The following is a 15,509-nucleotide window of genomic DNA, read 5'->3' on the forward strand; positions in this document are numbered from 1 at the left end:
CACTCTACGCCACTGACAACAGAGTTCTGGACAGTGAACAGTTTAAACTAGCAAAAGTCATCAAATTATTGAAAATTCTTAACAGAAATAGCTAGATTAACAGCCTGTGATGTCCAGAATGTCAACAAGGAGCAGAAACTGTAAATTTAAAGGGAGAGAAATGTGAAAACTCAGTGAAAAACTGAATGCAGTGCAGTGAGGCAGAGCTGGGAAAAACAGATGGTAATAGTAGCAGTTCAGTCACCATGGATGGTAAGATTGACCACATTCATTCTGAGATTTATACGCTAATCAGTCTCTGATGGAGATAGATAGCAGAACACTGCAGAAAATAGAGGTATTAATCAGTCAATCAAATGGCATGAAAATGAGATGAAAGAAAAAGCAGGGGAACAGCAATAAAAAATATGAAAAAAATGGGACAGAAGGAGGCACAACTTAAAAGACAGGTCACATAAAGACAGCCAAATGTTTATGACAGTACCAGAACAAACTGAGGGAAAGAGTCATAAATACTTTATGAGAAAATGCCTCATTACATGGACTGGACTTTCTATCGATGATATTAAAATAGAGAGAGCACATAAAGTTAATACTCCCAATGTAAGGATGAGAAAGCAGCCATGACCTAAACTGATTACACTGTAGGCAAAATAGCTAAAGGAGGAAATAATTTCTGTTTCATGAAGGAAGTGATAATGAACAATACCGAAAGTTATTGACAAAGGGGTTTACATGGAAAGTGACTTTTCATTACAAACATGAACAGACATTTTTTTTTCTTCCATAGAATTATGCATAGAAATTAAACTTCATTTTAACTGATTGTATCCTGATTTATTTTGTGTCTTCTTTACATTTGGCTTAAAAACCTACATAGACCATTGACAGGCATAAGATGAACTAGCAAAGAAAAAACAACAGGAAATGGAGGTAGGAGATGCTGAGTGTGTAAACAATCAGCCAGCAAGTGCAGAAAAGGCAGTAAAGGATACCTCTAGGTAGAAACTTCCTTCAAAGCCCTTTCCTGTTTTCCAAAAGGAAATGATATGTAAAATAAAGGAGATAAAGCAGCTTTTGCAAAAGAAAAAAAAATAAGACCTGGAACATTGAATAAGGACACTGTTTGAAAAAAGGATAAATGTATATGTGGCAAAGGATGTGACTGCCTTAAAATGTGAATTATATTCTGAATGGCACCTTAAAACCACTGAAAAGTGCTAAACAGAAAATAATTATCAGAAAAAGTAAATGCAATAAAATAATCATGTCATAATTTTTCTTAAAAATTTAAATTTATGTTTCACTGAATGTGGAGGGATCTAATACTGCATGCCATCTAATAGAAATCCCTTAACAAACTGCAAATTCCCATTATGTTGGTTTTGTTTCTAATAAAGGTACTATGACAGTGTGAGAGAGAGAAGAAGTAAATGACTGATGAATAAAAAAGGAAAGAAATAATTATTGATGGAAACTAATCAACAGTATTATATAAATTAGATCTGATAATGCATATGTTAGGATTATGAAAGTATGCAAAATTAATAAGACAAGTATGTTGACTGAAATGAGATTGTATAGCAAGATTCATTAAAATAATACATTGCAAATAGCAACTCAGGAAATTGAATGAGAGTGGTTTCTTGGTATAATGGAAATGTAAAGCATGCACATTGTAAGGCATTTTAAAACCCCTGAAATCTGAAACTACCTCTGAAAAAGCAACTACTGTGTTTAATTTTCTTGAGCTATTTGTATAGACCAGATTGATTCCAGTGTTATTTTCTTCCTTGACAAGCTCATATGGTCTGTCACAGGGCTAGCTACCTGACAATGTGAATGTTGGTTCTAAGTGATGATTGTTATTGATGTGACACCCTGACCCATTGTACAACATAGGGGAAAATAGGGTAATGCCAATGCAGATACAAATAAGCTCAATTAATCTGAAAGAAGTGGGAGTCATTTTGTCTGGATAGTGAAGCCTAACCTTTTAAAACCATATGCAACACCAGAAATAATTACTGGCTATCCAGTAACACATGGATAGAAGTACAACTTTAGAAATAAAGGCTGCAGGCAAAATATAGAGCTCAGTTAGTTAAAATAGTTGTTATCCTGCTACCAGAATTTGAATTATATAAACATTAGAACAAGTTTTAGAGGATTGTTTTTACAGAGTGTCTTTCTTATGGCTTTTGCGAAAATATGCATGTAATTAATATGTTGTTTATTTCTTGCAGAGGGAGATATTTTTTGAAAAACAGATCAAGGTGATTTCAGACAACAGTATAGAAATTATATGAATGGGCATACAAAATGATAAACAGAATATAACAGACAGAAAAAGAATACAAGTTAAGTATAATCTTTACAACAGCACAATTTATTTTATTAGTTTAGAATATACAAGGCTTTGCTGATAATAAAAAAAGAAGGTGCTGACCTAAGTTTACACTAGAAACATACCCGAATCATGAAGAACATGAGACATTTGCAACAAGTGTATTGAGGACAATTTCTTTGCAAGAAGAGAAGAAGAACTAAAAAGAGTCTTAATGCTAATTAATAATGGTATAGGAATAAAGATTGAGGAAGAAAGAGAAATAGAAGATTTATAGTGAGGATAGGCTATTGGTCAGTCTAATACTGTGCTGATTACACTACACTATATATTCCACCAAAAGCAGAGAGTCATGATATAAAGAATATTATTTGAGAAATTATAGCCTTTCATCAAGGCAGTGTGATAGTAGCAAGAGATTGTAATATTATAGGAAATAAGGAAAATGTCTACAGAGGGCCAACTTTACATAGAATATTGGCTGAGAGTAGATGCACACATTATTATACCATACTATGACTGTTGATCAAGATTAGATTAATGTTACATATATAAAAAATAATGTACAGTTGTTCAAACCATGCAAGCACTTCCAGTGGTGGTGGTGTTAGACCACCCATCCATCCACAACCCGTTTTTCCCATGTTTTACCTTTTTGCTATTTTTAATCACCTCTACTTCTCCCACCCCCATTTCACCCCCTCCATATTTTCTCTACCTTAGACTCTGTTTTCCTCTAGAAAAATTAGACTTTCTACTATTCCTGCAAAGCTTTTTCCATAACTTTTCTACTTTCTCAACCAATGTAGTTGTCATTTATATCCTTATGATTTCTGCTTGTGTCCCAGTGTTATTTAATTCTAAACTAAACTGCCTTATATCTCCTTATTTATTCTTTTATGCTTCCCTGTGCTATTTAATTCTAAACTCCCTCATAACTCTTTATTCTTCTCCGACTACCCTTTTTAGGAGAGTGGTACATTTTTCATAACAAGTTTTTGCATGCAAAGCACATCTTATACCTGTATACACACAGGCTTATTTTATTTCCCTAATTCATATATTTCTGTAAAACTCCACTAAACATGCTTGCTGTTTTGAAAATTTTATGCTAAATGTACTATAAACATCAGCTTCGTTTTATACTGTCCAGTTCCTATTAACTAGGTAAGTTGGTAGTTTTTAACAACATTAGGTGAGGGGCTATGCCCCCCACACCCCCCCCAATGTGGGGGGCCACGCCACCCACACCCCCCCACTTATATATTCTAACTCCAGGGTCGTACTATAGTGGGTAAAAGGGCATATATACTCCCTGCACTATTTTTGGTGAAATAAGTTTTCGGCGAAATGAGCTTTCGGCGAAATGAGTTTTCAGTCATTTGGTCTCAGTGAAATGAGTTTCAGTCAAATGAGCATTCGGCGATCTGAGAGGAATCCATATATAAATATATATATATATATATATATATATATATATATATATATATATATATATGTAGATAGTAAGGATGTGCCTTTAATTTACAAAGAAACCATAGTGGTAGCTTTACAAAGGAAGGGAAAGATCTCCTTAACAGATTTATTTTGATTCTGAATCATGATTCTAAAGTTTTTAATGACAACTTTGCAAAACGAATGGCAAAGATATTGATCAGAATAATATATGTGCATCTCTGTGGTTGTATAGAATGCAGACAATCATTTGACAATATTACCAGAGCCCTTATGATTTAAAAGGATATATTGGACAGTAATAATATATTAATGTTAATAGGTATGGATGCTGAAAAGGAATTTGATAGACTTTGATGGAAAGTTATGAAGCGAAGAAGACATTTCTTAAGGTATCTGGGTTTCATCAGACCTTGGCAATTTTGATATTTAATATCTAGAAAGAAACAGAAACTAGTGCTAAGTTTGGTTGATAACTCTCTGGAGTATTTAGACTTACTAATGGAACTAAGAATGGCCCTAGGATTGAATAAATTCTGTGTAGGCTTCACGCAAAGCCTACAACATGGAGTTTACATGTTTGCAAGGTGAGCAGCAGCACTAATTACATCTTCATCCCATGCTCCATGTTTAAACATATACAAAGACAGTTTTGTAGCTGGCAACAGTGTTGCCTGCTAGGAAACCATGTAAACCAACATGGATAGGGAACGTGTTTACTATAGAGAAACTGGGTTAGCGGGATTGCACAGAATGCCACATTGATTACCAGGGATTAACATATAGCAATGTACATGGTACAAACACAGTACAGGACAGTGTATACAGTGCAGAGAACTGTGAAATCCAATTCCAGGCATTCTGTACAAAAGTTGCATAAATGATCTGTAAGGTTATATGGGCTGCCGTTTAAAATAAACAGTAAAGGGAAGTGTGTGTATTGAATAGGAACACACAGATGAATTGTAGGAAGGAACACATGGAAAGAGGACAGGTGCAACATTGTGATTTACAGCAGATGGGGGCATGTCAATGCAAGGCAGTTGTAGCAGGAACACTAATCACATATAAATATGGTACACTACAGACTGCTCAGTGAAAATGTGTATTATGTGACTGTTACACAAGGTGACATAACAATGGAGAAGATGCCTTTGGGAGATAAGCATCCTTACATGAACAATGCAGAGGACATTTATCAGAGATGTTATATACAATGGTGGTAGGGTGCATATTGTGCTACAGGAGGTGCTAACACAGACAAATGATTGGTACCAAAGCCACATGGTCTACACATAAATGTTGGCCTTCTGCAAAGTAGAATCCCCTGCTAATTACAGCATTAACAACATTGCCCCATGCTGAAACGCAGTAGTGCAAGACCTGGAAACACACATAGATAGCAATCCAAACTTTGACCACCAAGAGTCCAAAGTGGTATGGAAAGGATACATCATGCAACTCAGTCAGGCCATCATATTCAGATTTCAGGATGATATAAGAGCACTGTAGTTGAACCTCATCAGAACACTAATAGAGTATAATGTTCCTTTTTGCATGTACTGGACAGACACCCACAGCAGCTGGAGAGACCTCAGGGATTTTTTTACCAAGAAAATACAGGACCTACAAACTATGTCATAATGTCTGTAGATAGACTAAAAGTCTTGTCACTGTAATCTGAATCACACAGGTTGAGGTGACTTTTGTCAGTTCTATAAGCCAGTCTCTGACCTTGCCCTGATGGAAATGCTTCACACCCTGAAATCAGTTATAGCTGATGACATCAGCAAAGTCTGGTGAGGAGAAAACGGTAATAGTAGTGTCCCACTTGCTGGTGTAAAATGTTCTTGTAGTTGATGACACCAGCACTGGATGTTGGAGAGATGATGTTGTGAGTCCTGCAAGAAATGGATGTGTAGGCTTGTGAAAGTATCAAAATAGTGTAATACCATCGAATTGGATTGATGAATGTCAGATACACACCTATGCTCTTCAGGCTAGATAGACACACACACACACACACACACACACACACACACACACACACACACACACACACACACACACACACACACACACACACCTTCCAGTTGACTGCAGTGAGATCAGAACCCCTACCTTTCTAAGTACACAGACTAAAGAACTCAGGACCTTACGCAAGTTCCCCAGCACAAGTCTTACTATTACAAGGCTACAGGCCATCTTGTAATTGATGACATCAGCACTGGATGTTGGAGAGAAGATGTTGGAAGTCCTGCAAGAAATGGATGTGTAGGCTTGTGAAAGTTTCAAAATACTATCAAACCATTGAATTGTATTGATGAATGTCAGATGCAAACCTATGCTCTTCAGGCTAGATAGACTCAACACACACACGCACACACACACACACACACACACACACACACACACACACACACACACACCTTCCAATTGACTGCAGTGAGAACAGAGCCCTTATCTTTCTAAGTACACAGACTAAAGAACTCAGGACCTTACACAAGTGCCCCAGCACAAGTCTGACTATTACAAGGCTGCAGGCCATCTTGTAGTTGATGACATCAGCACTGGATGTTGGAGAGAAGATGTTGGGAGTCCTGCTTGAAATGAATGTGTAGGCTTGTGCAAGTGTTAAAATAGTTCAAGTTCTACATGCTACCAGACTGATGAGTGTGCAGTGAGTAGTATCTGGTGGTTGTGTTCCAATGTGCGGGTATAGTTAAGAGACAGCTTTACAAGCTGTATGCAGATGGGTGTTGGCATCACTACAAGTATTTGAAAATATGAATGTGTATTTTAATTCTAAAGATGTGCATGATATATCACAAAACATATTTTATCAACGTATGTAATGTAGTTGATATATTTGTTAGCAAGTACCTATAGTCCAGGGTTGCAGTGCATGAGGGGAGATAACACATAGCTACATTGTATATATGTGACATATTCTTACACAAGGCTTTAATTGTTTTACATTTCCTCATGTAGTTTCATGGCATGAAGATTAAATGGACAGTAAACAAAAGTAATGCATGCTATTATTTACTTTGCATATAGTAACGGCAAGTAGGGAGTTGGCACGATGGCTGGAAAGTGTTTGTGCATGCACTATACACATTTCTACTGATTTCCCTGTTTGTGCCTAGTTAGGCAGTGTGCAAATGCAATGGCCATTGCTAAAGTTATGAGAGTTAGTACTGATTGGATGAAATTCACCTACTGCTTAGTTCAATCTGTGTCAATAGTTGTACATGCACTGATGCATTTCTGTTTGATCTGAGATAATACTGGGTTTGAATCCAGATGTATGAAATACTTTTAAAGAAATAGGGATTATGGAATAAAATTATTTTTTTATATTAAATTCACTATGTGTAACTGTGTTTTATCTTAGTGTGGCATGTTTAAGCTGCATTGTGCAGAGGTAAACAGCACCACTGAAAACTGTTATCGCTTGGCTTTGGTACACAATGTCAAACTCCACACAAACATAGTGGGTTAAAAGTGAAGGGCAGTATTGGTTTGCTTGTTACTTATGTGTGCAAGAATAACAAAGGGAAAGGAATACAGGAATGTGCAGGAGGGAGATAGGATAGAACCATAGCTATCCATTTTTTAACAGTGTAAACTGAAAATATGTACAGAATATTAGCTGAAATTGGGCCATCACCTTCACAAAGAGGAGTGACAACAATGGAATCATGTTGTATAGACAATTGGACCAAATCAAATGTGTCAAAAAGACGTGTGTGAAATGGAGAGCTGTGTATGGGGCACTATTTTTTGTGGGACTGGTGTCCATTTTTTTTAATTCAGTAAGAGAGGAATGCTGGGTAAGGGACATAGGTATTTCTGGGTCAGGTAAGTGGGTAGGTGAGGAATTAAATGCAAACAGGCAAACAAGACAAGACACAGGAACGGTGAGGAAAAAAAGTTGGGGGACACCATGATTGGGGTGAGGGAAGGGACAATGCAAGCCCATCAAACATGGAGACAGTGAGAATATTGTCCTCACCCACAGGACTGTCATCACTGTCTCCTTACACTGCTGAGTGCTGGAGTACTTAAAGCCTTTTCCTCCTACAGACAATGAGGGAAAGCAACCTCTCCATCCAGCACAGGTGTACACCAATTTTGTGGTTCACAACCATACGCACCAACCCTGGCATCTCCTGGTGGGTGATTAAATCCCAACCTCTGCCATTAGTTCCAAAATGTATCACAGAACCAGCTGCTTTGACAGTGCTGCTTGAGGGAGCAGTTGTGCAGGGGCAGCAGAGGCAGGGATGCCAGGTTGGATCCCAGATGCGCTTGGCACTGCTGCTGGAGCTGTTAGAGCTGGGGCAAGCTGACCCATTGGAGCTGGCCTATCTTACTGTGCTATGAAGCATTTAGTGATTTGTTTCAGATGGATGACATGGAGACATTTTGATGACACATAATAGAAAATAGAAAAAAGAGAGATAAGGGTTGGGGAGAGAGAAAAAAAGAGATAAAACTAGGACCGACATATGTGACATATAATGCAAGAATAATAAGGGAAGTAGAAGTAAGCAGCCAAACTCCACAGGTAAGAAAAGTAAAATGTATTGAGTGCTTTCATCTCCAAATACAAGACTTCTTCAGATTCTGAAGAAGTCTTGTATTTGGAGATGAAAGCACTCAATAAAGTTTACTTTTCATACCTGTGGGGTTTGGCTGCTTCCTTATAGGTTCATAGGTTCATAGATTGGTACTAGGCTATTGGCCCTAGGGCCTATACAAGCCTAGCTATAACAATTCCCTGTCTATTTCTTCCCAAACTATTTACTTCCCTGGACCCCTGTCTACTTCCCTTATTATTCTTGGTTCTTGTTCTTGTGGTTTAAGTGACATATAATGCACTATCACAATTATACAACTTTTTATCTGAGCTATTATATTTAAGTACAGTGCTTTCAACTACAAACTATAATTACAGATTGTTCAAAGTAATCTGTGCAATGTGCATATATTCCACATATGCTTGGTCCAAGTATATTGATTACAGTTAACATCTGGACATTTATGCCACTTGTATAGAGTTGTAATATTATGAAGGCAATGCAGTATTGTATAGTTGCCACATGTGGTATTTGAACCCAACCTCTGACTACAGGCTTGCACTTGATTCCTAAAGTTGGTTTGTGCTACAGACTTATGCATGCATACTTACATTTACAGTTAGAATATGCATGCTCAATTTGCTACTACTGTATGGAATATCAAAACTCTATCATGAACTTTTAAACCTACAATAATACTTCTTTTGTGTTGCATACATATCACTTGCTTCCTTCAGTCTCTCCAGACATTCAGCAAGAGCCTGCCAGTTCAACTCAATTTCAGCATTAGCTGTGAAAAGAAAAGAAAATAAAAGAACAAAATAGCATTACGCATACCAGTCTTGCCTATATTTAGCTTTTTATGTATTAACAATTTTCTTTATTAGCATACTTACACAACTGTGGGATGTCACCAATTTGAAGCTCAGTCAACCATTGGTTGACAGTATCCCTCTTGTGCCTTTGTAGGTCATTGAAGTGGTACCTACACTGTTCTCCAGTGGGTGGGATGTCAGTAGCACTGGATACAGCCTTAGTCAAACTACTCCATGCCTCAGACTTGTACTGGGAGCCAGAACAGTCCCCTGCAGAAGCCTTTGGCTATGGTGCTTTACCATGAGTACAATAAATATTCTGAACTCCTGGACACCCCTCCTCTGCATGCTAAACTGGTCACCTTCCCCTCTAATGCCAGCCATATCTAGTACCAAAAGTAGAGCAATGACAAATGATGATTTCCCACCAATACCTGTTATCACATTTACTGGTAGTGAGCAAACTCAAGAAACAATGCCAACCAGGTTTGTGAGATGTCAAGCAGAGAAAAGTAGTGCCAAACAGGGAGGAAAGCAATTTTTTGAATCTGGAAAGTTAACCTGATGCATGACATTAGTTTGAGGGGTGTCTGCTGCTGAAACTGTTAGGTGAGTTAACTTTCCAGACATGCACTGGAGGCATAAATTCCATGACCAAACACATTTTTGTTTTGGCTTTGTACATTGATAAAATTGATTTTTAAAGTATGGGATTCAAACCTATGCATAAGGGACAAAACAATTTCTTCCACAACAGTCATTGTTTTGGCTTTATACATTGATAAAATTATGTTTTAAAGTATGGGATTCAAACCTATGCATAAGGGACAAAACAATTTCTTTCACAACAGTCATTTTCCATCTTTGCCACAGAAGTGTTGCTTAGACATAGTCATGAATCATTCATAAAACAGCTGCCATCAGTTTGAGGTGTTAATCATGAATGTGTGTTTGACCTGAGAAGGTTCTTGCATATAGTTTCATTTGTGTATGTGTCTTAGTTAAGTGTGAAGTCCATCCAGGTTGACATAGCAGAATTATACTTACAGAAATATAATAAACAGTTTATCCTCAGTCATACATCTGAAAACACAATAAGGGTTTCATCCCTCATACATATAATTCATATAAGTTCCACTATCTAAAGGGTTATTCATTGAATTGAATATAATGTGAAATGGAACAACAGTAAAAAAAATGTCTGGAATGTTCTGTATTAGAACTCAGGACCATGTTAGTGGCAGTCCCACACTTTCACCTGTTGCCACTAGAACGGTGCAATAGTACTTGTATATATTTCTGTTCATTTCTATAAACTGGACTGTCACAACAGTAAAATACGTTGCTCTTCTTGCATTTGAACCCAGGACCATCTCTATCAAAGCTCTACATTTACACCTGCTGCCACATGAATAGCTAAATGACAGTTGCATAATTCCCTATTCATTCTTAGGTTTTGTGTGTTAATTGCTGCTCAACACTGCTTAGCATGTTTGTGTGGTGCCAACAGAATTAATAGAATGTATCCATTTTAAATTATTGAAATTATTGAAATTATTGACAGTCTGTTCCTGTCATGCAGGTGTTCAATGGCTGCAGGTGTTGAGGAAACTTGTTAACCATCACACAATATTGTTTAATGCTGTTGTTCGATTGAAAGCAAAAATTGCAACAATTTATCTTTTTTCACCTTTCCACTATTTACTCCCTGTCTGCAGGTGTTCTGTCTGCTTCCAGCATGGGCTGGTTGTCCAGGTCTGTGTACTACTAGGTGTTGGCACAAACGAGATAATCCCAGCTAAACCTGGCATTCATTGTGTTTCTCCATTACCCTTGTTGCACTAAACCACTCACTGTGCAAACACTGGCATAAAAAATAGTTTTAATGAAGAAAAGCATTTTATGAAATAAACTCTGTAAATTTTTCTCAGTACACATGAAATATTTTCATACAGGTCTGGATTTGAATCTCCTATCTGTCTTTGCCACACAAACAGGTTTGTAGCAGGGAACTGAAATCATTCTGCATACAACAAACTGCAACAACATCCACAGTACTAACAAAACATACATTTGCACCCATGCTTGTCTTGTATATTTAAAATAATTTTATTATTACTCACTGTAACCTATTTGTATAATGTGTATACTATCTATTTTATTGTATCACCTATCTATAATTTGGTATTCTGTATCATTGCTGTTTGATTTTGTTTTGATTCTGTATCTTTATCGTGATTGTTTGTTTGCTTGTTTGTTTTTGGAACATTTCTCCCTGGGCCTCTACTGAAAATGAGCTCACTCTGGCCCAGTAGACCTCCCGATAAACAAATGCAAATAAATAAAGTAAATAAAAAATATGACAGTACTTGTACATGTATTAATTTAAAATGTAGTACAGTGAGTGACCACACAACCATTTCTGACTATTGCTTGTAAAATGCAGCTGTGTCTTATCTCTCTGTGTTTATTGCCCATTTTTGTCTTATATGAGCAGTAATCTGAGATATAGTCTGTAAGGTATTCTGTATCATTGTCCTTAAAATGTGTGAGGATATTACATGGCAATAATATACAGCTGTCAACAAATGAAGGGAAGGTTGGATGTTACTGAAAAGAAACTGTGAAATGTATGCTGCTTACTTAGATTTAAAACCTTGATACAATTATTTCTACACTTTGTACTTCTAACCTAGCTGACGCACCCACTAGAGGTAAGGGAGTCTGAATTGCTGTTGTGTTTTCCATCTCCCTACCAATAATCATTCACAGTTGCAATCCATTAGCAGTAAACATTCAGTTCACATGTCATTTGCATCTTCACTATGTTTACAGCCCTGAATCTACACCATAAAAAGGGAACCATGTAACTAGAGAACTTGAAGGTAAGGAGACTTGTTTATGTGGATAACAGAGAAGAGGATATTACTTTGGGATATATCTGCACAGAAGACTACTGACCTTGAGAAGGGATGCTTGCATTTTTCACCTATATACTGCATATGCTGAAATGTCATTAAGAAAAATCTATTAATAGATAGATAGATAGATAGATAGATAGATAGATAGATAGATAGATAGATAGATGCATTAGCAAATGCTACTTTTATCTGTATGCATTTCTCAGAAGTGTACTGCTGGCATGGGCATGTTTGTCAGGGCATTTCACTTTCTCAGATGCACAACCTTATTAACTGTCATCACAACTGCTAATGTTACAAGTGTTTTTCTGTGCACACTCTTCTATTGTTATTGCCATGAAATGGTAAATGTCCTATATTGTCAATGGCACTGGAGTATTAGCATTCTAGGATAGACCATACCCATCTCTAAGGGAGTGCTGGCCACAGGTAGACATGATTGACAATAGCTTAAAACGTAATATTTTGTGTTAAATCTGTAGACCTTTCAGGGAGAGTTAATTTGATTGCACCTTTAGCATTTTACAGATGGTTTGTTAGCAACATGTGCCATGTGACTGTTCTTTTGGAGGTGGGGGAGCAAAGTTGCATTTCTGTTTTGCCACAAAGAAAGATATGTTGCTATTGTTACTCTCCTTGTTTTGCATCCACCCTTGCTTTGTATGTGAATGTAATATGTTACAACCACACAATTCCTTTTCAATATTTCAATATATTGACTGTTTTATGTTTCTCCAGTAGGTAAAAGTGAAATACTACCTTTTATGTGTTATCTGAAAACAAGACCTTTAGTTATGTGATATTTATGTGTATTATCCTTCTGCTACTTATTCCCCTGATTCTTTGCAGGTGATGTCATACATCTCTCTTAAAATCCTCCAAGAGCAGCAGTCAGGGATTGTCTGTCATGTTCTTCTATCTAAATGCAATTCTATCACACCCTATTACTTACATCAATATAACTTGAAAATTATTATGTTTATATACATATCATTCCTCTACTGGCCATTAAAAATGACGCAATTACATTTTAACATTTATTTCTCAAGACTTTCTTCCTCTGCCTTCCCATTGTTCTGTATTAATTTTATTCTTTATCTTTTCTCTAAGTTCTTTCACCTTCACTAACTGCTACATGTTTTACCCACTGTCATATCTTTCTTCATTAAAATTACTGTTACCTCATACACTCCATCCTCTTGCAATGTCCATTTTTACCATCGCATTTCACTCCATTTTTCTTTTTGCCACATTCCCTGCTTTTCATTAATTCATATTCCTAAGACTGACTGCCATTCTGTCTGCACTATTCTTCATACCCACCACATATGTATGCTACTTGCATTTATGACTCCACACCTCGAATATTTGGAACTTTCTCAAACTCCCATCTCTTCCAGCAACATTTCAGGTTTCATACAACCTATGTAACAAGCAAATGTGTTGATCTCTCACTAGCCCTGCACCATCTAAGTAATGGGTACTAACTCTAACCCAAATGTTGCACCTTCCCTCAATCCTAACCTTACATCTTACCTTCATAAAAACCTTCCTGTAACACTGCCAGTAGACTAGATACACTTGGATGCACAAACATTCATAAACACTCACAAACAACACTATATCTATCACCTGACCTTAACCCTAAAATACACAAATTTGTACACAAACACGCAACACCTATACTTAACTCCTCACAGAAACTAACTCTAACTTAAATTCACACGTAGAAACATTTTCACCACTCCAGCCCCACTTGCTTGTCTTAACATTACACACCATTGACATTTCTACTGCTTAAGTTATCTATACCGTCATTAAACCCCACAGCTCCTGCATATGTCAATAACTGCATTCTACAAAACACAGGGAACTCATAATATATAATATATATATATATATATATATATATATATATATATATATATGGTTTACTATCAAAATATCGATGTTGAGAGGTTCACAGATGAAAATCCGAAACACAGATGGTCGAATGTGTGTGTGTGTGTGTGTGTGTGTGTATATATATATATATATATATATATATATATATATATATATATATAGATAGATAGATAGATATACATATCTTTAAAAAAATGCGTCCACATTCGTACCTCTTTGGACTCCATTACTACCTTATAAAAGAAGCAGATCTTTACTGCTTCATACAGCAGCCCGGTGAGCTGCTTTTGGAGCAACATCTCTAGAGCTGTAATATGGCATAATAATCTTATACATTTACTGGAGTAGTTTTCATGCGAGACTGTTTTGAAAACAGCCTGGTGAGCAAAGTACTCTGATTTCTTTTCTGTTTTTTTTTTTTATGAATTCAGGAGGGGTCTAAACTTCAAACATATACAGGTACAGAGTTCTGAGCTGCAAAAATGGCTGCAGAAATAAGAAAGGCATTTTAAAAAATAAGAACTTGTTTGGTTTTCTTTCCATGGAAGGGAGGACTGCAACACTGAAACCAGTGCCATAAGCTGCCTCTGAGTAAAATATTTTATGAAGACAGTGCATATTAAAGTCTCTCTCTTTTTTTTTTAATTTATCAATTTCTTCTGCTTTGCATCATCCTATACCCCTTAGCACGTTATATTGTATATGCACTTTTAAGTAATTAAAAACTGTACTTAACTGTAGAAAAAATATCATTGTAGCACAGCATTAGTTTTTCTTATTGCATCCCTTCTCTTTTAGAGCAACTTTTTCATATTCTTCTTTAGGATGGTACATGTAAGCCTGACCTACATAAAGAATCTGCAAGACCAAAAAAAAGTAGTTTAATCACTTGTATCTTAGTATTCATAAATAACAGTTTCCATAGTCTTAACCTACTTATAATTTATTAAGTAGTTTCTGCAGCTATTTCCTTAGCTACATGCTCAATATTCTGTTTCATCCAATTCTGCAGGTATCTTATCCTGTCCTGAGTCCCAAAAAGGGGATGTGCTGTACAAGTGATGTGTTGGAGCATAGTTCATTACTAAAGCCTTTGATTTCCCTTAATTTACTTAATATCCTGCTCTACAGTTCAACTATTTCAAATGTATCGAGTATAGTTTTATATTTTGTCCTGGATTGCTAACATACAGTATTATGTTATCAATGAAAAGGCTATTTTGTCATTAGTATATCTCCATTTACATTCAGTTATACTTGATTAACCCTAGTTAATAGCTCTAAATATAAAGCCAAAACTAATGATAAAAGTAAACATCAGCAGTCAGATTCAATAAACCCTACATGGTCTGTTGATACTGACAACAGCTCTGTTAGAAAAATATGTATTAATGTATATGTTTAGTGCTTATTAAGAAATAAGAAAGATATAATGCATTTTATTCTATTAATGTTATGACAAGAAAAATGAATTCATATG

The sequence above is a fragment of the Protopterus annectens genome, chromosome 1.part2, assembly GCF_019279795.1.
Source record: "Protopterus annectens isolate FY-2018-M chromosome 1.part2, PAN1.0, whole genome shotgun sequence".
NCBI lineage: Eukaryota > Metazoa > Chordata > Ceratodontiformes > Protopteridae > Protopterus > Protopterus annectens.